Source organism: Ptychodera flava, chromosome 1 (assembly GCF_041260155.1).
Source record: "Ptychodera flava strain L36383 chromosome 1, AS_Pfla_20210202, whole genome shotgun sequence".
In the NCBI taxonomy this organism is placed as follows: Eukaryota; Metazoa; Hemichordata; class Enteropneusta; family Ptychoderidae; genus Ptychodera; species Ptychodera flava.
This window is the reverse complement of record NC_091928.1, coordinates 5,692,851-5,720,790: the sequence shown is the minus strand read 5'-3', so window position 1 is coordinate 5,720,790 and position 27,940 is coordinate 5,692,851. Positions and strand designations below refer to the sequence as shown.

The window sequence follows — 27,940 nt, the reverse complement described above, 5'->3', positions numbered from 1 at the left end:
TCGAAAGCACGTCGATATAAACAGTATTCAACTTGTCAACTCTGCGTGTATATATGTAGACCGCATTGTTATTGTTGACAAGTGAATTCTTGTCCGGACTGGAATTCAAATGTGAACAGTAGCAATTCCTTTTACAGGTAGAGACTCTCCATTGACAAGCTAAATAGTAACTGTTTCAACTTTCTTCGTGAAGTAAAACAAGAAACGGTAATGGAGTTGATATTAAAACAAACCTAGTGGAAAAATCTTCAAAAGTTACATCTACTGTCCCTTAAGCTGACAAGCTGACCACTAGTCATTGCGTATTTATGAAATGATTGATGGAATTGAACTGGAAACTGTATTTTACAAACCGAATAAAAAACGATACTTACAGTTACAACGTATTAGTGCAGATTAAAAGCAGTTTAGAATTTGAGACACCAGGGATTAAACATACGTTTAGAATACGACAACACTTTAAAATCATCAGAAGAATTGGTCATGGGCACCAGACCAATCTCAAACTGATTAAACTTAATACTTTCACGGCCTATTTCTCCAAAGAGAAGGTAAAATAATGAGTTTTTTCTACGACGCCGTAGAGGGCGACGTTGACACGTTGCTTATCATCATGAAAACAGGTTGGAATTTGGCAGGTGCTGTCAACTTACCGCTGCATGGAGCTGTTCATCAGATTTGGTGAAAGCATTTAAAGGCACACAGAGAGTGTATATTAGTACCAATGTTGACAAAGGCCGTTACATGTAAAAATAACGGGTGAGGCATATATATACTACTTGACTGAAAAATGTGATGTCACATGCAACAATTACTAAGAAATACATGTATGTGAATAGAAAAGAAATAAGTGCACAAATTAGTTATACGTGTTCCACATACAAAATTGTTTCAATAATTATTATAGGTTCTCTTTGACGTCACAGCAAGTTGAATTCAAGACACAATAATACGCTTCAATGTTTTTTCCAAGTACAAAAAGTAAAGGGGAAATCAAGGGTACAAGGACAAGAGCTATAAAAGCTAACACATTGAAGTACAACGATACCGGCCAGAATCATTTTTAAAAAATGCATTTTAGAGAGTTGGTAACATAGGAACAGAGAGGATTTTATGCATTTTTATGAAGCACGCAACAGTAGATTTTAAAATGGTGTAGCTTTGGTTCACTAGAAATAATTCATCCCTATATTACTTCACTCGAGTAAGTTTTTCCCAGTAACAGATTGCATTCCAGTGGTATTTTTTGCAATGAAAGTGTACGGCATGCGAAATATAGAATGTCGTCACAGTTGAAAAGATTAGCCCACGATTCAATCAACTTTTATTTAATTCACCTTTTGCGGCTTTTATTTCGCGCAAAATCTTGCGGTCATATTCCGTACATGATCACTTGCTCTTGGTTTACTTTTTGCCTTCGCCGTCTTTGAGTCATTGCCGTAGTCTTATTTTAATCTGTCAGTAAGGTTCGATCTCGCAAAAATTCCCATATAATAGTCGTCAGGTGGCGCTGTCAATACCACAACCACTTTTTGTTTGGATGGATGGAAAAGTGTATTATTACTCTTATTCCTATTAAGATATTCTTACAGATATTAATTTCATATGCATGCATGAGATGTTTCACCTACCTTACACATCTGAAAATATATGAAAGATGAGAGAAAAAATGAATTAAATAATTCTGCCTTAACGGGCATAGCAAGAAAATGTCAAGTTGAGATTTTGAGTTATGGGGATGCTGACGAAAATTCAGCTTAGTGACAAACAAAAGACCTGTGAGAGGGCGCTGTCGCTCTGCATGTACAAATACCATCATTTGAAGTGACGTCAGCACAGTCGTATGCGCATGGTAGGTATAGTTGCTAAATTGGTGTGGAAGATAAGAACCAATATAATTCTGCCAAGGATAGACCTCGAAATAACATGCCACTAATATTCCAATATCTTGTCATGTATGTAAATGACTATCACTGATTTTTAAATTATCCAGTTTATATTTTGTGTGATTTATTTATTTAACTCTTTATTGATACCCTTCTATCTATCTTTTCGTCTGTCTGTGTTTACAAGATGCGTCAAATAAACACCAATCAATTACTTACCATCTGTGAGAAATTATCCGTTAACAGATTGATTGGTTTAAAAACAGAGAGAAAAGACAGTCAATTAGTTTCGAGTGAAAAATAGACAAACTTATATTGATGGCGCCGCCAACAGTGTGGGAGTACTGAAGCATTCAACAAAATTCATTATATTGATGTATAAACAGCCAAAATTCGATTCACTATTTGTATTGAATTGGATACAAAGCTATTTCCGTACGAAATCTTTCCAATAAAACGTTCGTTCAAATGATTCAAATTTTGTTTGAGAAGTATCCCTAGAGACAGTGCCAGACACGATCACTCCGATATTCATACTCATGTCGTCAAACTCAAAACAATGCATTCAAAATTCTCTAGCTATTGAAAGTTGGTCTTGTAAAATGACTTCAGGTTCAATTTTGCTCTGATGATTGTTCTGACAGAAGAAAGTTTATCTCTCAAGAAGCAAGAGATGATATGAGATAGTAAGCTGAAATCCACGTGTACAATTTTCACTAACATCCATGTTATCAGAAATAAGATCAAAGAATATTCACAATAAATCGTTGCAGACAATTGCCAGCAACGGTAATAAATCACAGGATTTCTTTTTTACGTTTTGTGGAGGAAAGCTCAAAGTTCAAGACTTACAGAATTTTAGGGATTTTGTCACTAATAAGTGTATTTATTGCCTTACGATAAGATAGTACAACCGTGCTAGTCAGTGATCTCTTATCATTTCTGTTCTTACTGACGATCATAAAAGTTTATCGAAATCTTTCTCTTGCTAGATGATTCAACCAGCTACCTCAGTTGTCCTAGAAATACTTTCATCAATTTCGGTGAATTCTTCAGTAAATCACTATGACTGGTATGCAGTGGAAAGATACGTACAAAGCTACAAATCACCACAATATCCAAATCTCTTCGCAAAAACATTTGAACGTTTTTACGAAATTAGAATTTGCCGTATCCTCACACTTGGGCTGTCTTCTCTGATGAAATTATGAACCAGCATAAACAAGTTCATGAGCGCAGGCATTAACCATAATGCATTGAAAAGTCGAAAGACTGAAAATATTAGTACCTTCGTATATAAAATCTATTCCTACAAACCACTTTGATATTATTTCAATGTTTATGAGACAAAATTGCAAAACAGTGTTGTCTTAACTTTTCTGGAACACGAATTTCACGTCAAATCTTTCAAAAACCGCAAACTTCGGAATTTAAATATAGATTTTGACAGATCATCATCACCATGATACCTCTAAACACTCACTAACTGTCGATGATATTAAATGACCAGTAGCTGTAATTGTGGATGATGTTTATCACTATTTTTGGTTTCAATATCACCTACACTTTCTTGCTCGATTTCTCCGAATACACGGTATTCAGCTTGTTAACTCTACCTGTGCATGTGTAGACGGCATTGTTATTGTTGAAAAATGAATTCTGGTCCGGACTAGGATCCAAATGTAAACAATAACAGTGATTTTTACACATATGCTATCTTGACAAACGAAATAGTAGTAGAAAAAAACTGTGGCTGACATTAAACACGAAAATAGTGAAAAACTCATCAAAAGTTACAACTATTGGCCTTTGAAGAAGATGTGAGTTCCTCATACTTTGGAAATAAGGGTATGAAATTATTGGAACTTAAAGTGGTTTCCTGAGTGAAATGAAAGCTCCTCGATCAACGTATATCATGGATAGAATTTACTCTGACTTAAAATTCAGCAGGGCGTGTACCAAGAAGCTAAATGACCATGAGAAACTTAGTTTTATCCCTTAATACCAGGTACATATCTACACAGCTCAGAAAAACATAGCCATTTAAAATGATGAATGGTGTCTTCTAAGTACGGCAGATGGATATGGCCTCGCTTGGTAATAAACCAAGGATAGCAGAAAATGCGCAACTGTTGAAAGCTCGTCATCTAATGGAGTCTTAGTCTGCACAAACACACATTCAGCATTTGAAAAAAAAATGATCCGGAATGATCCTTGTGTCAGTTTTGAAACTTATGTAATAGGTTATAGTTTGCATCAATACTCACCCTTTGGCCCTATCCAATCAGCACCGTCGTTACAAAATACACAAATGGAAGGAAAGCGAGAAAATGTGATTAATGGAACGTACTACTGTGAACCGCTTTTTTCTCAGCGCAAGTTTATAAAACGTATATTACTTCTGTAGAGAAAAAATACACTGTTGCAATTTTACGTGTGTGATTTTCCGGTTTGAAATTACAATGTCTGAAATGACAGGGAATAAAATTGAGATTGGTAATAAAGCGATTTTTAGAAATTGCTGTAATGAATCCCCTGGCTGGAGACCCAATTATATAAATTCAAAGTAGATGGTGATAAAGCCTTACGTTAAAGTCACGTTTCACAGCGCTTGTATTTGCTGTTGTTGTTTTGTTTTGTTTGCCCGAATGAACTTAGAAAGTAACAATATACCCATTAAAAACCCAATCCCATCCTAGGGGTCAGTATAGGTAAGGGATAAGACGATCGGATATCAAGGAGGCATCGTAAAGGTTGCATCCTTACGACTCCATAAAAACTTGAGACAGTGTCCAAGAAAAAGCTTCAAACTGTCAAGACTCAGGTTTGATGGGTTGAATGGTACACAAACAAGTTTTGAAGTATTTGAAGACCTACTAGCATCCTGTCAACTATTCATCTTCAAGGAGTATAAAATATGAAACGTGATACGCATAAACATTTGAGTTCCTGAAAACGAATGACAAACTTCTTACAGAATCACAGGAGCGTTGCGTGAAAAGGGTAGTATTCGAAAAACAAAATCTATTCATGTCTGTGTAAGAAAACGGAACGTAGTATATTTATTTGTCATTTGGGGTCACCATAAAGCATACAGTCACAATTTTTCATATTTTTTGCGATGTTTTATCTTTGTACTGTTAATGTCCAATGTGCTTTTATCCAGAAACATCAACTTGACAAGTGTAACTGTGTTATTATCCTGAGTTGACATTTCAGCGCAATGACATGTAACCTGTATATACGGGTATTAACCATGATAAGCCAGCTTTTTTGAAGCTGGACATTACAAAGCATCAGACTGTCGGAAATCGATGTCACGTCCGTATACATGTACTTACACACAGGTCAGTGATTTAGCAAGTTAAAAAAAAACAAACGTTGGCACTAACAAAGTAATTTATCTTCAAGAAGGGCAAGGTACAATGTACATATTTTCTCAAGGGTGCACTTAAGGGACACAAGATTTCTCGGGACAGCTAGAATTTATTAGATTCACATTGTCATAAAGGGACGGTCACTTTTTACTGCCTTAAACTGTCATAAATTCGGGCATGGCTCACGGCTTTACTTTGAGTGAGAAAAAACACCATCAATATATAGGTCGCAAATTTAGCGCGGAAAGTGACGTTAATTGGCGATAAATACACGAAGGGCATTAATTATGTATCTTGTATGGAAAAACGACTGTCTTAAAAATCGTGGAATACGTTATGTTCTTAAAAGAGTAACAATGAGTGAGCTATCCGTGTGATCGTAACGGCAAATCTTCGAGTCAACTGAATTGATTTTTCTCTGCATAATCTTTCAGATCTCATTTCTTGCAGTGTTGTTCCTGAAATACTGACATCCACCAATCAGGATATGAGGTCCATTATATTATAGAGCTCTCTGCCATGAAATATTGCCCTATGAATGTCGATTTCATGACTTCCTGAAATATAATCCATGTTTATATCCACCCCATACATAACTATAACTATAAAATTGACTGTGGAAATTGGTCGTTATGGTAGTTATTGCATTCCGATGTTTTATAGCCTAAATTGCACGTGGTTCACCTTTCACGTCGTATATCATGACATTCATCAGTCGATTATTTGGCGTATTATCTTGAGTGGAAACGTGTTAATTAAAAATAATGCATAAATCGTAATCTGGACAATGAGTGTAAGAAAATCAGGAAGTTAAAAAACACACCTGCTATCGAAGTCACTCTTAACCGCCACGTTTAAGCTGGATATTTTTCTGCAAATTTAGTTCACTGAAATTGGCCCAATTCATCGTTTTTTTACGAACGGGGATTATTCCCTAGGGTCTGGAGTAGATACAGGATAGCAACACAAAGATTTACTCATGACGGGAAGAGAACGCTTAACGATTTCTTTCGTCATTATCATACTAGTTACAACCGAATGACTCATTAAAAAGGATTCTGGTTAGACGGATGTCAAGAAAAATGAAAGTACTAAACTACGTATCTTCTTCATAATGAAATACACACACACACAGACACACACACAGACACACACACATATATATATATATATATATATATATATATATATATATATATATATATATATATATATATATATATATATATATATATATATATATATATATATATATATATATGTACGAGAGAGCGACACTGAGGTTTTATCTTTATATAACTGGGATATAGTGCATGCATTTCTATAAACATCTTGTGTAGCGATAACAAACGCGAGTAAATGTTATGCTATAAATATTTCACATCTGAACACTTTTTACGATCATGATGTTTCTAAATATCTTACAGAAGTCGTAAAAGGGTTTATTCCCTCGGAAATATGTTTCAAAAGGGTCCAGGGAGTTAACAAGGTACCTGAGAGAGACTTTAATCGTCATGACTGGCGTTTCGTACCTTGTGCGTGTCCATGGCGGTGACGAGCCATTAACAAACATGACAGCCATGGAATCATGAGACGACGAAAGTGTATAATGTCAGTCAAAAATAATAGAACGTTCACAAGTGTGCGGACGATTCTTCAATTTCGCGTCAAAAAATGATTACATTACACCGTATTTTTGATAAACCTTTAGAATGGGGATCTGATGTACTTGCCACAGTTTCTGGTGAATAGTTTGGTTCATGATTTATTGGATTAGAGCAAAATGACATATCCTATTGTGATTTATGGCGCCACCATACGTGGGCTGTTTACCTAAAGGAGAATTGTAAAGCTTTGAGAAGCATCTTTTTCTTCTCTCCACAGGATAAAAGCTGAACTTCAAATCGTTAACACACATGCAGCCCTCTTTGATCTTCTTTTTCAAATTCAAAGGAAGTAAATCAAAGACTTATTCAATGAACAAAATAACGAGCCGTATCTCGCGGAAGCCCGTTACAAGGAGTCGTATTTAGGCCCTTCTACATACACATATTTTGTGCTTCGATATTCAACATAGAGACTTGGAGTAAATTGAACCTTTCCATTAAAGCTCCCTAAGCTGTATCTTTTGGCTATTTTTTCAGAACTTTTGTTTTGTGGTTTCCCTACACTTTCTGCATTGAATCCCTAAAGAATAATTTAATGCCAATTATTTAGCATATCAACATAACCTATATAAGTATAATCTCCATTGTTATTGTTGAAAATTGTATTCAAGTCCAGACTAGAATTCATTTGTAAACAATAAACAATGATCACTACACACACACAAGCTGTGTTGACAAAAAGAATACTCAAAATTTCAGTATGACAAACGGATTAGGGTCAGACACAGTAGTTGATATACAGAAGCAGAATACTGAAAAACTTGCCACAAGTTACAGCTTATGTCCCTTTAAAGTGTAGAAGGAATCGTACCATTTTGTGGCATTGGCCGTTGGTGCACATTTTTGCCGAACTTTATCTACATGTGTCGTCTCAATCTCTCATTGCATTAGCTTTTTTATTTGTTTGGTTGATTTCTGTGACACACATTTAGTAAAAAGTTACAGTCCCTTTATGACAGTGTGAATCTAATAAATATTTGCGTTCTATCAAATGAGGTTATAAGAAAGGAAGGCAGAAAGAAACTAATTATTTTATTCTTCATATTGAAGTTAAATTGTTACACAGGAGAGCCGCAGTTTTCCCGATCGATTAGCATTCCCTGTCTGCTATGACTTATCTACTGTTGGATTATCAGATCTATACTGATAAATCTCTGAGTTCCACAACTTGACAATGAATTTCACTAGGTTATCTGGCATTCAGCGACAATTTGGTTCTGTTTGCCTGATTGCTACTGATAATCTCGTACTTGGCCCTGTCATAAGGAAAACTATGCCCCACCCCCTCCCCCGACACCTAGGTTCCTTCCAACCCGGGCTCGTAAAGGCCAACGGTTCAATGTTCAACATCCTCTTAATTGGCATTTTTCGTTAATACTTTGAAATTGCCAAGCAAGTTGAACGTTAAGGCTATCACTTCCTGTTGTTGTTATACCTAGGGTTATTATGCGTGTAAATCCCCCACCTCACCCCCGACTGGTCCGTCGCTTTTCAACCGCTACGATATTCCCTTCTCCATTTACGGAGGATTACAAGTCGCGTCTCGGTACTACGACCCATTCACCACGGGCACTACTACACTAGATCTTCACCTTAACATTCTCAAGGGAAGAATGTCACATAAATGGTCGCCATGAGTCCCTCTGTATAGGCCGCTAGCGAGACTGCAAGTCTGGCCTCGTTAATGAGTCCTTTAGCTTTTTCCAGATGATTTGCTCTTTTTATATCAGTCCATAATTTCTCGATGTGGCCGACAATAAAAAGTTCAAAGCCTCTTCTTTCGTTGTAAATATCAGGTCTCAGCTATCTAGTTAGCACAATATCTTCACGTCAGATTGAATTTGCATCCTCTTGGGATGTTCAAAGTGTTTTGATCAGCGTAAGAACACAGTGTCTCGCGTTAAACCCAAGCCCAATGAGTCACAAACACGTTGTCTGAATAATTTAAACGAGTCTGAATAAATACGGTCAATTTGTCTTCCAGAAAGTGAAGAACGTCTAATCAGGTAACGTCAATCGTCAGTTGATACAATCTGCAGATTACAATTTGCTGTCAAATTAAAATCTGTGAGCAAACCCGAAAACATAGAGATAGTGAACACAAATGCTTCTTTTTTCTCGTCGAAATGTCACACGTTTTTCCAGACTGAACATAAAACAAAACTATGATGGCTATTGAAGAAGATGTGTTATGAACGAGGTTATTCTTAGAGACTGACTGTAGATTTTACGCATTTTCAATTTTTTTCCTTCTGGATAAAGTGTAATTGCTTATTATCATCCCAAGACCCTCTACAGCGATTGGAAGTTACAATGTCCGATGTTACTGTTTGACGAATTGATTTTAGCTAGGGCTCCATTTTATCTGCCAACAAATAAACTGCATATTGCCCACATAGAGTCTGCAATGTTAGTCATTGGTATTATCACAGATTTTAGGGACAAGAAGCGGAAAATGCACTTTTAGGGAATAAAACACAGAAAGTGTTATCAAAAGTTATTTTATTGTCAATTTAAGCCTGTCGCTAATTAAAGATGTGAGGCTGGGTGGCCCTAAAACAGTTGCTATTTTGGATTAGGATTTGTTAACGAAGCGTTATAGACTGTTCTGAATATGAGGCCTTTTTCACTTCACCAACGTTTATTATTTATTATCGTAGTCTCCCAGGCTCAATCAACCACTTAAATAATTGTAGTTTTAATGATTCTTTTTGAAACACTGAACAGATATTAATCGACAAGGTAGCATACAAAATACTTCTATCCTGTCTAGATCTTTTCATCGAATTGATTTTCATCCAAAATCACAGTTTGTGTTTTGGCAAACCGTATCGTCTGATTTAAGTGATGATGATTCGCATTTATGTCCGTCCCTATGACAAAACATATGCAAGAGCACGCCAAATAATTATCGAGTGCACAGATGGGTGCCATGTAGCGGATTTTAAAAAAAAAACGAAGGGAAAACTAGGATGCCTTGCAAAAGGACACTCCTTAGGTTTTTAATAAAACGAAAGGTCAACTTACCATGTGCTGAAGACGTGGATGATCGGTGACACATCAAAAGAGAAAAAGAGGAAGAAGATAAACAAACAATTAGCTATTGTAAGTCTTTGAAATATATTCCTGGGAGAGATTTGAACCACAGTGGGCATAATTGAAAGCTCTGATAATATATTCAGAGGGGAGATATTCTTTTAGAGAAAACAATTATTCACGGCATTACGTGTAACACCTCGACAATGATCGTCATTAGTCAAAACCCCTTCGGTTCGAGTTCATTGGACCAAAACGCCACAAGGGATACGACGACACACGCTCATTAACGCTCTAAAGGTTGTTCAACTGCAAAACAACAAGTCGATTGAATGCTTCAGTCAGGTAATGAAACCGAAAAACGTAAATCGAACTTTTATATTACACATAGCATTGCCAGAATTGAAATTCTTATAACACTGCCATCGTTTTGATTTCTCAACATAAGAATATGGACGATTCCCATAGTGAGTTTTTTTATTGAAATATAACTTAATTAATTAATGCTTAAATAAATAATTAACGATTTATACTGGATGTTTGATTAAGCAAGTTTGTGCATTTCAAGAAGATGGTTCAATCTCTCAGCGGGTTAATGAAACAAATGAGGGTTTTTTTTAATTTCCTTCATAACAACCCTTATTACCCCCACCCTTAACGTGTCCATGAAGGGATAATTGCACAACATCTTGAGTCATCAGAAAGCGTGAAATAATACAATCCACTAATTAGGGACATACGAGAAAATGTACTTATTCAATGTAATGAAAATATTTCAAAAATTTAAATATAAAAAATATTAAATTTATTTTCTCTTTAGAGGGTCAGTTTCTTGTACTGCTTCTCGAAGCATGTTGAGCTACCCAGTCTTCAGCTTGTCATATAAGCCTGCACTTGTCTAAACTGAACTACTATTGCTAAAAAATTAATTCTGGTCCGGACTAGAATTCACATGAAACAATAACAATGTATTTTAGACGTATAGATATTGTTTCGCCAAGCGAAAAAGTAGGATGTGTCAACACGCTTGTTGGAGTAGATTGAGGAATTGAAATTTACATTCAGAACTAAAAATCATCAAAGTTACCGCTCTTGGGCTCCCGAAGACGTTAATGCCAGGCAGTTCTAGGTTTGAGTCAATATTTTACGAGCCTTGACGATTTGAGGAAGGATGAATTGTGGACTTACCGATGAACCTGGTTGTCTTTTGTCACTAGGCGGTAAATTATTTACACTAACATCTGTGATTCCTGAACCCGAACTTTCGTCTTCACATAAAACTGCATGAAGAAAATAACAGAAAAATCGAAAATAACTTATTACAATCACTGCCTCATGTATGCCGTGATATCTACTCCATTGTATCAACTCTTTTGTTATTCACTTGACCTTTTACGAATAAAAGCTACGATCAGTCCGTGATGAACATTCAGTTATCTAAACTCATCAACTGACTACAATTTCATTATTGATTGTAAGGCAATAATGTTCAAACGTGATGTTTTTGTGACGTCTTGGTCAACGCCTGTTTATCAACTTTTGGTCAACGTGCCCTAGTCAACTTAGCCTTGGTATGAGCCTCCGCTAGAAGAAAAAAAATCGTGGTACATAATTTGCATTTATCCCCTAGACACACGCGTGCGCTTTAAAAGTTCAGGAAGAGACCTGATGGCATTGAATTTGAAATATGACAACGAAATGAAATTGTTCAACCATTGGTACCTTGAAGTTCTCTGCTTAAAAATCGCCATGACAACATTTGTTTTTTGCATTCTATCTAAAAATATCATCCTAAGCTATTTTTACTTCATTGAAATTAGACCGGTTAGACAATGAAGTCTGTGTCAGTGTCACCATATTTCCCCTTTATGGTCCATCAGTGTGGTAAACATCGCTCAAATTCGTATTCTAATAACCATATTCACTGTTAACGCAAAAACAATATGATAGGTACAAGTTCGTCATACACAATCGACGTATACCACATAGTATTTTCGTGATAAACCAACCAGCTGTGGTATCATTTTCGCTTCAAATGCACACAATATCTAAATGTTAGGGTTGTGTATCGGCTGTCAGGATTTTCAGTGCACCCGAAGGAATCGTCTGGCCCTTCAAATACAAACCCTCATATGTGCATTTCTCCTCTAATGCAAGACTTTACCATTGGCTTAGTTTGAAGCTGGAAGAGATAATTTTGCAAAAGAAGTGTAGCACTTTTGACAATGCTATAGGTGTGTATTAGAGATTCTAAGGAAAACTTCATTCCACTTCAACCAATGCCTTGTTTATTCTTGCATGCAGAAGGTAGAATGCGCCTTGGGGAATGATATTGAGACTCTCAATCTTCTACAATTCTTTTCTGACCGAATACTTGTGAGGACTCGTTTTAAAGATCTTGGTGTAAGAAAAAAATTCTCTCTCTTAGTTTTTCGGAAATCGAAAATCTTATTTTCCTCCAAAGAGTTAACACAGCGATGGCAGCCATTTTGAATTTCAAATATCGGTAAATCTTTGGACATTTGTTTCTCTGATGACAAAATTTGCATGGTGACGCCCGATTTTTTTGTTGATTTTGAAAGAAAATGGTTGAAATAATCTTTGAGGTAGTTTGAGCAAAGTTGCAGTCTTTCACTTCGAGGCGCATGCTACCTTAAAAATTTATATTATCTTACTTTTTTCAGAAATTTTGTATCCAATTCTTACATTGTCAGGCAACGACCTAACTGCAACTTCCAAATTGTTTACTATCGTTCTGCTCACGTCATTTTTGGACAAGTAAACAAAAGTAAGTAAACAAAAGTAAGTAAACAAACTCGTACGTTAATGCATGTTACTTCGGTTATGTATTTGTTTGTTCGCTTGTGTTTCGGTTGAACAAATATAACTTGTGTATGGGCTCAAACATAACCACTAGCTATGGCTATTATTATGGATACTTTTAAGGATAAAAATGTTGTCATAGAAACATTGGTGTAAGTTGGTCGTTCATCTTGCATTTCTAAAAGCATGGAGACAGTGGCGAGATTATCCAAATATTAGTCTTCTTACCAGTTCCATGATGCTTTTCGCGCCAAGGTGAGTAACTTATTGCATTTGTGACTGATGCTACCCTTGATGATACATCGTCACTGATTGAAACAAAGGGCACGACACATTTTTAAGCATAATGAACTGTGTTTCTGGACAGTGTGATACGATATGTATACTATATCAAGTATGTTTTGTGTCAAGTGCTTATACAGATGCATTGTGGGATAACCGTCACCTTCAAAGTCACCACCTTCCGCCAATGGCAATGTTATGTTTGTAGTCATTTGAATATGGCAATTTTGGTTTGCCGTCCGCCGTCCGAACAGCGCAATTTTGGCATCTAAAACGACTACAGATTCCCGCCAACACCGTCAAGACAGTAGTGCGGAAACATTCAATAAGTTCAATGTATCTGGGGTAGGTTTTACGTCCCTTCTTTCAAGATGCTTTGGTACGATTATGCGAAAATGAAAACCAGATAATTCACTGTGATATTGAGATGTGTAAAATATTAACACAACCATCTTGACACGTCATCAATGATATCAGTGAATAGAAAATGTCTCTGCACAAACATCACTAAAGTTACCCTAACTTTTTGCAAGCGAAATGATGACATTGATGACATCACTCAAAATACTTAAACGGATATATTAACTGCGACTCTTGCGAGCATTATAAACAGGATTAAAATTCGACAATGTCCTCCTCAAAATATCCAACTATGATGAAATGTTGACCGTCGGTAGAGTTGTGTTTATTGAAGCCAAAACGACCGTGTAGCCTTCATTCGTCATCTTACAAGGCGCATACATGTAAACGGCACAGTGAATAGTCCCGGGGGGACGTCGAGTTCTACATCTTAAGAAAATAGCTTTTCAAAAGCACAGACTGATGCGAATGCAGGAAACGAATATCGACAAGGCGTGGTTGATTCAATGTTGCCTCCGGCGATAATCATTTCAAAGAGACAGTCGATGAAACGTTCTTTTTTAGCGTTTTCATGACTTAGAGCAGCCTTACATCATAGTGGCTTATGCATAACCAATGCCAAAGTAATTTTGTGCACATTTGTGAGCCATGCCGAGTATCGTTGAGCTATCGGCTTGAATCAGACCGGATATCTATTCACACACCAAAGATGAAACTTGAAATTTGCAGGTTTGCTGATAATACTGACGAGGTGCAGTGTCTGACCTTTAAGACACTCTTCGAGGAAACAGAACGAGAGACTATCTGTTGAAAAAGAAACACTTCGCCGCAACTTTTCCATTTATTTTCTCAACACCTTTCAGCGAATTTAGACTGCGATCGGCTTGATTGCACAGGGTGAAATGTTCTTGTCAAAAGAGCTTGAAGCTCGCTTGTGTAGAGATGTACTTTCACGGTTATGGGCTTGATCTCTGAGTGACTACCAGGAATGCAATGCGTGGAAGTTTGATGAGCCACACAGCTTTGACATTTACATTTATCTTGGTTGACCAAGAAGGTCGTGTGCACTGTGCGAAAGTTACGATATTGAGCACAGAGCTCTGCATTTTTTCTATTTACGCCAAACTATTTCAGCCCCTTTACCTAGTCAGATGATCCTCGTTGTGATATCATCGGAAGAATCTGTATGACAATGGAAAGAGTTTCTGTAGACGGAAATTTCGCTGTAAAGTTATTACGTGTTCTAGGTTCAAGCGTCCAGACCATTAGGGGTGGAGTGGGGGAGGAGAGGTGAGGAGGATGATCATCACATACGCATCAAAAGCATCATGAGTTGTGCAGTATATAAGATGACAGGCGAGCGTGGAGGTGTAAAATATGCCACCATGTTTCTTCGAACACTTATCAGCTAAAACAAACATACTATGAGAAGCCAAATTCATCTCTTAAGGTAGTATGCACCTCGAAAGTGAAAGACTTAAACTTTTGCTCTAACTTTCCTCAAGGGATCTTTCAATCATTCTCTTTCGAAATCAAGAATAAAAATAGGGGGTCACCGTGCAAATTTTTGTACTAGAAAAACAAATTACCTAAGATTTACCGATATTAGAAATTCGAAATGGCCGCCATCCCTGTGTTAACTCTATGGAGAAAAATGAAAATTTTCGATTTCGATAAATTAAGCCTGTGAAAAGTTTTCTTTCACCAAGAGCTTTAAAATGAACCCCCACATGTGGTATATCAGAAGAGAATTGTGAATGTTTGAGAGTCCGAATGTCTGTACCCGAGGTGCGTTCTACCTTAACTCGTTAATTGATAGATTTAACGAATCTACTATGATCTATACATGTATGCTTATATTTCATCTCAAAAAAGGCCTTTGCAAAGGAAGATTTGGCTGACAGAAATGATATAAAAACGGCTGAACTTATTCGTCGGCTTATTCAAGTAGAACCGACTAATTTAAGCTATTTCGTTTGCAATGATGACAACTTTTTTTTTCATTATGAGGGTTTGTTCAGAAATCATAAGAAAAAATGGCAAGAGGTGAACTTGAAATGAGACGTACCCTCTAAATTAGAAAATTAGTCCAAATGCGAAGCGATTAAGGTTTGCATTCGGGTCATTGGACTTTTACTCTGAAAATGTCTTGCAAGCATCTTAATGTTATGATCGAAAATACGCTCCCTACTTACCCGAATTTCATATTTTTTGTGAAAGAAATTGTACCATGCGTAGCATAAAAACAACGAATGCGAAATTCAGTAAGCAGACTGAGGGGTCACCAGTCTGGAGCTTTTTTTTTTTCTGTGGCTTATGTTTGTTTTGAACATTCACAACCTCATGTCTGAGATGATGAGGTTCACATTCAATTATGCTACAAATCATTCATAGACCACCAAGGACCACCCTTATAAATGCTGATCGGGTAACGTCAAGTAGATGGCAATCGGCACAGCAACTATGTTTTTATCACATTTTCAACATTTACCAAACAACTGAACCGAATAAAAGTTCATGAGAGTACACACTCTGTCATTTGTGATTATCCATGTATAGAATTATATAAAATAATGGAATAAAATTTCAAACATTGCAGCAATTTTTATTTTGATAAATCTTTCTATAAACAATGCGTCTCACAGCGTCTTTAAAATCTTCAAGGCGATAACGCCGTACTGGCCAGGTTTGAATAAAACTTTGATTTCTTAAAAGAGTACACGATAGTTTAAACAGTTTAGTCATTAACATTCAAGAACTTGCGTTCGATCGCTATATTACACTTTTTCGTTTACAAGTGCCATAACTACTAGTATCGGACTCTGCAAAATGTAGACACGTGGGAAGACGTGTAGCTTCATTGATTTCCTACTCAGTTACGTCATCGAGGCAAATTCGATTCCGTTCTTCACTGGGCGTGAATGGAATCAACGGAGCGTGTGAAATTGAAAGCGGAGAAGACGGTGAGTAGACTTTCTGTTTTCAGTTCGGCCGAAAGTTGTCTGAGGCGCTTGTATGCAAAAAAATAATATCAAATCTGAAAAAGCGTTGCCCGAGGATATCACAGAGAATGCTGACACACAGAGAATGCTGACCACTAAAGCACAAGGGAAGGAATATCCTATACGCACTACAGTTTCCTTCCAGCTAGCCCACGCCATCATGGCAAAGCCCAGCGAATATAAATTTGAAAAAAAAAAACGTTGAAGCGGCTCATGAAAGAGATCAGTCACCTTGTGGTCGGTAAATTACTTTTAGTAATATATACCTTTCTATCACACTGACAGCTAGTTATGAAACGTTGAAATTGCAATAATCGTTTCAGCTTATTTAAACAAACATAAAAAAGGACTGAGGAAGAGAGGCTCATAAATGCAAATCCAGTGATAAAAAGATTGAAAGAAACATTGGGATGATAACAAGACGCGTTTTGTATGTGACAATGAGGCCGAAGTAATATTTTTTTTGTTTTGCGTTCCCGATTGGTTTCCGAAGTATTCATAAAATCACAGTGTATTTGAATAATAGGACCCTACTGCGTTGTTTTTCAGCGTAAAAATCTTTATTCATAAATTTTGTAAAGCGTACCTAAAATGCCTGCACGCTTGCAGAATGTCAAATAAGTGTTAATTATTTAGTTGAAAAAAGCTCCTGCTTTGATAGCAGGGCACTAATATTACATGGAAACCATCAAGGAAATATAAAACTTGCATGTGTAATTTTTCTGTGTTATTAAATTAGCCTACCTCCCTCATTTCAAATTTTAAGTCCTCGCAAAACAAGGATTTTAATTACTCTAGTCTACGTAGTTTGTACAGAGCGCAAAACATGGAAAGATAAAAAGAAAAATCTATCAGCTGCAGGGAAAGCCTATAAAACTCTTCGCGTAACATAGCTGTACAGTACACTAGTACAGAAATTTGCGAGAAATTTGCGAGAAATGGACACTTTCTCGCTTTTTGCGAGAAGTAAGAGAGAATACTACTTTCTCGCGATAACTTAGCGAGAATTTAATTTTCTCGCAAAGAGCTGGCGAGAACTTTGTTTTCTCGCTCAGCATCTGCGAGAAACTGAATTTTCGCAATCAATCAGCGAGAAATTTGTTTTCTCGCTGTGCATCTGCGAGCAATTGTATTCTTCTGTGTAAGCATTTCACAAAAATTTCACAATTTCTCGCAAATGAGAGCGAGAAAACATAGTTCTCGCTGATTGATTGCGAGAATTCAATTTCTCGCAGATGCATGCGAGAAAGCACAATTCTCGCAGCTTGATCGCGAGAAAGTATGTATTCTCGCTTACTTCTCGCAATATAGCGAGAAAGTGTCCATTTCTCGCAAATTTCTAGCAAAGTTCTGTACTAGTGGTAGCGAGCAGTGTCTTTGCGGGCGGGCTGGTGGGCAATTTTTCCTCATATCAGCGGGCGGGCATTTTTGGATGCCAGTTGGCTGTATAATGGAGTTCATTGTTTTACTCAATGGGCAACGTGATTAGAGACCTAGCGTTCGCCAGGTTGTAACATTTGGTTGTCTATAGGGGAGGCAAAATCGTACGGCAGAGAGATATCCGGCGGGGAGTCTTCCTTTAGCGGGAGGGGAAGTTCTCAAAAGAATGGCTTGAGGGCTCCTGCGAAGAACTTTCTTATCGGAAATGAATTTCGTTCGCAATACCTAAGGACACTTTCTTTGCATGCAATCAACGAGAATAACTCGAAATCGGATGGTTAGCATTATGCGTCATCTTGCGTCAATGAACGTTTTGCGGGACTTCAACTATACCATTGCAAGTAACAGTATATCTAATGTATTACATGTGCAAAGCCATACCACAGCGCTGGGTGACAAGTTGAATGCGCTAAGGCTAAGCGCGGCATCCTTTGTAGCGTCAGCACAAGATATGGCGCACACAGACAGTTACGGTTTTTACTGAAAGCGCAGCCATCTGAGAAAAAAATAGGTTTGACGTTGATATAAAATTTGATGAAGTCTGGATTTAGAGCTTGTTTCATGATCTCTTCTAATACTCTTCGCATTGACTCTACACGCTAAACAGAGCCGTAATAGTGTTTTGATTGGAAGTCAATGTCGAAATCTTTCAAATGACACACTGGTTGCTAGGAGACCGAAATTATCAACAACGATATTTTGTAAAACTATTCCCCCAGAAACGAAGCACTATGGAGTCATGACGTATCATAGAGGGCTTCTGATATACGCTATGGGGAATCAATGCATATTTTATAATATATCGCTAATTAATAGACAGTCCTTTTTTTTATTCTTCCCTGTAATTATGTATGTATGTATGTATGTATGTATGTATGTATGTATGCATGCATGCATGTATGTATGTATGTATGTATGTATGTATGTATGTATGTATGTATGTATGTATGTATGTATGTATGTATGTATGTATGTATGTATGTATGTATGTATGTATGTATGTCTATCTGTCTATCCATCTATCCATCTATCTATCTCTCTATCTCTCTATCTATCTATCTATCTATCTATCTATCTATCTATCTATCTATCTATCTATCTATCTATCTATCTATGTAATGTCTCATAAAAACTTATTTTCTGAATTGCATAATAAATGGCGTCATTTCACCATTGAAATCAGCTACATAATACACCCACGAAACTGTTGCCTTGATACCGTAGGAAAGTATTTTCCCTCTCTTTGCCCTGGCATTCGATACAAATAAATATTGCTTGATACATTAAGAGTCAAGGAGCTTGTCATTTACACCGAATGAACTTTTTATGTTGTCGACGTCGAAAACTTAACATCCAACTTTGACATTATCGATTGGAAACCTGCCCAAACTATGAGTTTGTACCCATAGGTCATCTGGTTCCATCGATGTCGTCAGTGGAAACATATTTACATCAGCAAAATGGCTTTTCATTATGGTGCATTCATTTAGTATCGTAACGAATCTTTATGCAGCTAGTCAGGCCACCAAGAATACTGGTGTTGCACTCTGATTTGATAAAATTTGAAATATACATTTCGTGTTTACAATGTTATAGCTTCCAGTATTGATACACAGGGTGTGTATCCAGTATTGATACAGAGCGTACGTATCCAATAGTGATACAGAGGGTATGTATCCGATAAAAATAAAATGGTGTTTTCAACAATTTTAAGGAGAAGTGTACTCAGAATTTCACAAATATATATATATATATATATATATATATATATATATATATATATATATATATATATATATATATATATAGTTTGTATATATAGATAGATAGAGAGAGAGAGAGAGAGAGAGAGAGAGAGAGAGAGAGAGAGAGAGAGAGAGAGAGAGAGTTTAAATAACGCGAAATGATCGTTCGCCAAAATGGTGAAACCTTAGGATTTTTTTCTAAAATAATGGCTTTTTACAAAGTATACAAGGGTATTGGTGAATATTGAAATATATTGCTCTCAGGGTAAAAAAGTACGTAGATGTCCTCGACGCCTGTACTTCATCAGGTGTCCGTAGTAATTGCGCTATCAACAGGTCCATGACAACTGCACTTTCAGCCACATATGGATTTCTAATGGAACGTTTTGCTGCCTGCTCAAGCATTTGTTTAATATTTCAAACATTTACGCGTCGTGTCTCGTGATCGCATACTCCTTCTACGGTACCTTGCAAGTGTTCTATAAAATTGACAACCGCCATACTGCAGGTCCCATCAAATTAAGTAGACACCCTCGTTCAATATTGAATGACTGAAATTCGTAAGAACATCTTTGTTGGTCCCGAAGGCATGTGTTCTTCATCAAATTTATATGACGGCAAATTGACACTGTAAACCTCTTTTCAATACGAAGCAAAAGACTGTCATACCTCTGCAATCTGTTTATCACCTAAAACAATCTCGACTGTAGAGGCCCCACTTTATTATCAGATTTAAATGACTGGAAATTTATTTGATGAAAATTTCAATGGAATGCACGAGATTGAAAAAGTGTTACCGAGCCCTTCACACATCCACTAATGTGAGACCCAGGGATTGAGAAGGGTGCCTTTAACATGGAGGCAGTACGCCCTTGCTAATATATTTCAAATGTCTCTATATCACAAGTGGTGAAGAGACTGTGGTGTTATGCACACTTTACAAAGGCATTTTACATGAAAAATAACTGAAGTTCTAACGGTATATTTTGAAACAGGAAACAACAGCGATGATACGCCTTAATAGATAACACAGCGTATACGGCGCGAATACGCGTGCTTACGTAAAGCGCACACCTGCAAGGCAGGACTTAGACTCTCCACAGTCGCTGTGCCTTGTTTTGTGCGCGCCCACGATGCTGACGATGGGCCTGCATTCGCAGGCTACGCTGTGCAGCTGTGAGCACGCGCTGCCAGACACAGCGACTGTCCGTTCTTGCAAGTATATGAATTTTCATAAGGCAGTGCAATCAAAAGAAAAACCTATCTAACTGGGAGGAGAGAATATTACTGGCAGCTAGTAGACCTATATACGCTGTATGTTTTTATTTTTCATTTTTAATTTTATTTGGCTATGGTACTTGTCATTTTTTGTTTGATTAACGGGTGTGTGGAGTTCTATAAAGTACCCGGATCAGGCAGAAATCCGACCGGTCGCTTGCAAGAACGTCCAGACCCTGGGATTCGCGTCGCGTCTCTGAAGGGTGCGCGCGTGTTCCAACGAGGAAGAACGCGAATCGCAGGGTCTCTGCCAGACTAGGCAGGACTTAACATGACATTAATCATTTGCAAATGAAACGATGAAAAGATTAGAAGGTTTCATTCTCGTCGTTTTCCGATCTCGAGATTAGTCCTTAGGACTTGCAAGGATAACACTGTAACAAACCTTCGGCAAACGGTGATGTTCAACGTTTTCGTATTCGTATTCGACGTAAGGTATCATGTATGAAGGGCGAACTCGGGTATTAATCAGAGTTAACAGCTGACCCATTGAGAGATGATCAATGCGCCCTGTGGTCAGTATGGACGGTCACCAATTGCCAGCAAATGACAGGCTACTGTTCCCATGGGTTGGAAGTTCGAATGAAAAATGAAGCTATTCGGATACAACGGGGAGATTAAAAATTGAAACATATGTCGGGAAATCACACTTTATCATGGAAGTTCCGTCGTTTGGAGTCATTGTACACGCAGAGTTTTCAAAGAGTCTACAAACGTTTTGAACCCTTGCCCTGAGATAAGACAATTATACGTAGACGTGATTTTTTTCGACATTGGCCAGCGTATTTTTCTTGGTCAGTTCATAGACACAGAGGGACTTGAAAATGGTCATTACAATCAGCATACCTTGCATGGCAGAAACTTATACTGTATTTAATTTTTCTAGAGTACTGTAACCAATACATAAAAACAAGTATGATATAGAAGCATTCTCCCGGAACTAATCGCTGGATGACAACTTACAGTTTGAGAAAATTTGTGACGAAATGTTAAGAGTAATGGGAGTTTCTGTTGACAAAAGACGGAATGGAATCGTCCGGGGATTAATTTGACAATCATGTAAAAACAGACAACATTCTTGTGGCCCAGAGTGAGAATCGTGTGCATATGTGCGTCCTTAATTTAAGTTTTAATGGCCACAACCACGTATTGGCGCCTTCTCGTAGAAAACAAGTCAATGTTGTCGTCTGCACAGCAACTAGCGTTTTGGAGATTTACGCTCCTTTTCATAATTTTAACGTGAATCGTCGCACGACAGAAATTTTGTCATTCTCGAACGTGAATGTTAGGCTGGATTTAAAGACGTACCTCAGGTAAAAAGAGAATTCGATATCTGTCTTCACTTATTTTTTTTTTAATTATTTTGTATACATGTTCTTTTATCACTGTCTTTTTGTACTTTTTATATGGGCCTATGTGTGCCTGAAATAAACAATAATTGATTAATTAATTAATTAATTACGAGGAAATTCTAGTTTGAAGAAGAGAATTCGAATTAGTTTGAAATATCTTGGATTTGTGAGTTTTTATATTTACTTTTGCAAACAAAGAAGATTTCTGTGGAAATGATTTCTTAGATGATGTCTTAGATTTTGTGAGAGATAACGCATTGCAAAAGTAGTTTCCTTTTGTATTAAACGGTTGCCACTGTTATGTATGATTATTTTTTATGTGTGACTCATGAGTGTACACTTCCAAAGTAAGTGACAGGACTGACCACAGTAATTCCGACTGATCCATTAGCTCAGTTGGTAGAGCATCCGAAATATATTCGGGGGATGTGGGTTCGAGTCCCGCATGGGTCACTTTTCATTTCATTTACTACAAACTAAATAAAATTCGTATAGTGGGGTGAGTCACAATTTCAAACCTAAGAAAGGGGTTTAGAAGTTTAGTATGCGATACTCCTTTTTATATTTATAAAATTACGAAGTTTAAATTTGTGCTACAGTCGTCTTTATAACTCTCGAGTTAGATAAGTAGCGAAAGCGCTCACGTATTTTTACTATACTCGGTACGCAGTCGTTTGCATGTGGTAGAAAAAAGGACGAGAGCGTGACACCCCCTGTGAAAGAATGGTACCTCCCATTTCCCGAGCAATATCTGTGGCGGTGCAGTGGATATGCACTGAATTGTAAGGCAATACCGCAAAGGAGGCGACCCAGCATTACATGCGACGCGTCTTTGGAGACACACACAACGCGGTATCGCCTGTTGAGAGGCTAGCCAGTCGATATTTGGAGCCAATACTCGAGTGACAAAACGCAATATTCAATGCCAAACAAAAGACGCTAGAATATGACCCTTACTTTCCCATTACCATTGATAAAATGATTTCAACATCGTCACCTATCCACACAATAGGAGTTAGCGAGATGCAATTCTTATAACAGCTTTTCTGGTTTGTCCGTTTCCTGAGTCTGAAGGTCTTAATTTCGTCTTGATAAATACCGCTGGCATCTTTATTGCGTCCGTGCGCGCGCCTTGTGGTTTGATCTTTCAATACTGAAAGGTTCCGGGAAGGGTCGAGTAATCTTGCCTTAATACGTGGTTTTTCGTATTTTTTCGGACGAATGAAGAAGGTTTGTATTGACTAGATTAATGAGGTTATTAAGTCAGCTCCAATGAAGGTGTTAATCTCCTTCCCGACATGCAAAGCTGGTTTCCGTTGGACTAATAACTGAGTCAAAAGTGACATCATCTGTTGCAGATCCTACACAGTGGTTTTTTTCTTGCGTGATAATGGATAATAATCGTAACACATGTCCTTAAGTGTGTTTCATTCACCGAGAAGGACGTAACCAATGGTGATTTTCATGTTCTACAGATGATCACTTCATTGTGCGGCTGTGTGTCATTTCATTTGCTCCAAGTACGGTGTTCCCACAATGATCTTTTCCTCGGTTGAAGTTCGCATGCAGTGATATAGGGATCAAACAGCTTTAAGGTAGAATGCGTCATAGATTTTTGGTCTACAAATCGTGGTGTCTCATGTTGTAGCTCATGAAATAAATAATGCTTTAAGCGGCTTATTTTTGTGAATATTGAAATATTAATTATCCCCATAGTGTAAACACAAGGAAAGCGACCATTTTGAATTTCAAGTGTTGGTAACTATTGGGTATTTTGTTTCTCTTGTACCAAACTTTGCACTGTGACCCTTGACCTTTATTCTTGATTTTGAAAGGGAATTGGTTTAAAATTTCCTTGAGAAAAGTTTTGGCAAAGATGAAGGTCTTTAATTTCGAAACTATATTAAAGGTATACTGTCACCTCTTCCAACTTTGAAACAGTTATCACGGAAAGAGAAAATCTGACCAATAACAGATTTTAAGCGGGTGGCCGCTTTTTAAAAACAGCGCCCTCACATAGGCATTTTGAATACCAAGGAACGCCTCTTTGACCATATATGGGCATATTTACATTACAGGTGACTGTATACCTTTAATGCAATTGACGAATCGTTGAGGCTTCCAGTTTTCATGGCAGAATTTAATTCGGACCAGCGCTTAAAAAAACGGACGCCTCGGAATCTTTCTTCGTTAACATTTGACAATTTGGTAGCAATGGTGTTTTCACTCACAATTATCCTCACAGAGTAAAAATCATCGGACAGCTGAATTGAAGCAATAAACTTCTTTTCTCAGTCTTTTGGTCGTTAATTTGTACTAAACTGAGACCATTCCCACCTTTGGTGTTCTTATTTTTAGCGGAAACCTTGCTCGAACGAAACGTTCGACGTAACTAACTTCTGATTTCTTCGATAGGTTGAACACATTCAGTCTAGGGGTGAAAGGTTACTTCAGAGGGGAATGAATTATTACAATCCTGTAAAATACATGGAAACTATGAAATTTCAGGTGATTTTACTCCCTTTTCCGTTTTGCGACGTCGAAATCCTCTTCAAAGAATTAAGATCTGCATTTTAATGTATTTAAAACCTGCACTAATCACACATCCGAACAACTTGAAGGCATAACCGCAGCCTAACTGTGGCGACAATAAATGCAATCAGTGCCGTAGACATTGTGTTATGGAGCACGGTCCTGCGTTAAAACCAATATAAACTGTTGAAAAGATTGACATTACATGATGAATTCCCCTTCATCGGCCTAGATGTTGGAGGTTGCGATGCGTTGTATATAATAATGAACACCAACGTTAACACCAACACACACGAGTTTGTCAAGCAATGCGTTATCCAATGCAGCGTAGATAGTTTGAGTCGTGAAGGAGTTATGTCCAACTCGTCGAAGCGGAAAAAAACGCGTCCCAAAAGCATGCACGCACACACGTACATATGTATGCACGCTGCATAATGAACAGTCTGAAATATTTTGTCTCTTAAACAAAAATGCTAGCAATGAGCAAGCGTTCAACTTATAATTTCACACTTTTACCCTCACAATATGTAGGGTGTATACTAATGGATATAACACGTATAAAAAGATCTTCACAACACCGTACAAAAGATGTTCAGTACAATATGATTATGAATGGAAACGCGTGTTTTTGAAATCGGGAAATAACGAGCTGTCGGGAGTCGAACGCAAAATGTATAGACTCTGTACCGATCGTGTTTTTGAGCACAATAAAGAGCGTCTGATAATTATCGTATAACAGTTCCTACTTTATGCGGAAACTTTAAAGATTTCGATCAGAGATATACCTTGAGGTTGATAAAATCCATACATGGGGAGGATGTGCGAGTTGTATTTGAACATATCGTCGATTGACGCCATCGGTATTGATCTAGCTTTAGACCAAGGGAGTCTGGGCGGCAACATAGCGGGCTAATATATCCCCCCTCCGGAGTTTTGTCCAGTCACCACCCGGGATAACAGATCTTATTCTTCGATGTCGGGCACGGTGGTTACATTCATTTTCTTTGAAAATGTCACTTGCTTTTGGGTAAGCGCATGAGGTATCGACGACTGTCTGTTGTCGTTTTGGGAAATTTTTTATCCTCCAAGAGCTTCGCGCGTCTCCATTAACCCAATTTCTACGTTTTCGTTGTCAATAATTGCCTAAGTACTCGATACCTAAAAGGGCTTTGTCGCCAATGTTGTCAGACACAGATGTTTTTCTAGGGTGTGGGTTCAAGTTGCAGAAATATGAAGTGTTTTACTCTATAGTCTTTAAATACACGATATCTGTAACAACTGATAACAGAAACAAGTTCAGTTCCTGCTTCTCACTGTGTTGAAGACCAAGTAATCGCCTCCAGAACGCAACGCATGTTTGTTTACATACAAAATATAATGATTTGTTGATTGACATATAAATTCAATGCCCTTACGAGCATTCGGCTGTCCACAATAATATGTGTCATTGCAAACATACAGACAGTTTTAACTAGTTGAACACACAGCATTTCGTCATAGCATTTGGAGAGGAACAAGAATCTGTATTTCACAAACAGAGGGAGATACATGAACATAGTTACACCAAACGCTGAGCGAATGAAGTTTTGTGAACCAATTGAACTCCAATTGTAATCAATATGTCTTTGGTGATAGTAGTGTTGTACATTTCGCAATCAACGCAGAAATAATGAAACGAACACCAAAAGGTGCGGAAAATAAACAAGTCATTACCGCCCTGCGTAGGACTGAAAATAAACTGTCTTTGAATGTCATAAGAATCGTGACTGGTGCGTTAAATAGCAATACGCCCTGAGAACTGAGTGCTGATAACGTCATCGGGGTTTTCGACGTTCTTTGAAGGTAAAGCCCGATCGAACATGTGTAGATGTCAGACGCCAAACAGCTGTTAAATAAACAATGAAGTTATTTGCTGAAGATCAGTTCTGGAACACTGCTCAATACTTGCTATATGTCATTCTTCTGGCATAAATTGATGTCGTCTCGGGAGTTTAACAAACCCGATATATTTGGCGTCAAAATCATCGGGGGTTGTTGCGGTTCTCCCATTCACGATTCGGGCTTCCCTTGACATTCAAAGAAATCGTAGTCATATCCTAGATCAAAAGTTTACTCCATACTAAATTGATTTTATCTAACTCAACAAGCAATCGAGCCATCCCATAAATCATAGTAAGATATCAAACTTTTAAAGTTTTGGATAAACGAATGTCGGTTTTCTGTTTTCTGTTTTTCAGAAATGAATGAACATCTATGACTACCAGGACCATAATGAAAATATTCAGTCAGGCCTAAAATGTTTCAAAATTAATCTTAAATGCAGTACAGTGTGTGCCACTATATCATAAGATTAAACTGTAATCACATGACAGATGAAGTTCTTGAGATTTCCAGGTCTTTTTTAAACCTGAATTAAAAATGCTTTTAACATTCAACGCTGTATATATTGTGGAAAAATATTATCTCTAGAAATAAGCCCGGCAGTATCTTTAGATGATTGTCACAGGTTGCTATGCCAACTGAGAGATTTATCGATGAAGAAAACATAGTCCTAATTGCTGCATTCTAAATTTGGCAAGTGTTAGGCGTGTCGTTATTTATTTTACTGTATAAATAATCAGAGTTATTTCACTGCGGAGATAGTTTTAGTTTTGACATTGCGCATGCCAGATAACCAACTTAGTAGACGAATTTCCATTCGTGCTCGTTATACGAATAAGAGGCGACCGCAGTGATAGAAAAACAGACGCTTTGCCATACTGTCGCCTTAAACGTTGGAGATTTACGTGTCTTTTGAACGAAGATCCGATACACGTTAGATCACCGCAAGATATTTAAGTTTACCACCCACAAATGATACGTGTCGTTTTCTCATAAGTGTTTGATTGCTGCCAGATATTTGGCTTTACCTCCCGCCTTTTACGGAAAATGATTAAGCTTATCAATCACATATCGTGCCTTCACACTCTCAATGTCTAGCTTACATTTTTTAAACATTAATAAAGGGGCGTTGTCTTTGTCTGTTTATTCCTAAGCTAGTCCGTTATTGAGTTTTGAATTCAGCGTGAAGTACTGTGAGATCCCCCTTAATACTCCTGACAATTACACTTTTATATTATCGCTCTTTCGATATCTGCATTCGCAAATCGCTGACGTTGCA

General features: G+C 37.5%; 1 protein-coding gene across 1 annotated transcript in view; it reads right to left on the bottom strand.

Moving 5' to 3' along the window:
* The window catches only part of LOC139123995 (uncharacterized), a 78,979-nt gene that overhangs the window by 10,041 nt on the left and 40,998 nt on the right, over positions 1-27,940 (bottom strand). The window contains exon 2 of the mRNA XM_070690224.1: positions 11,115-11,246. The gene's annotated coding sequence lies outside the window, so the exon portion shown is untranslated. The remainder of the gene's footprint in view (positions 1-11,114; positions 11,247-27,940) is intronic.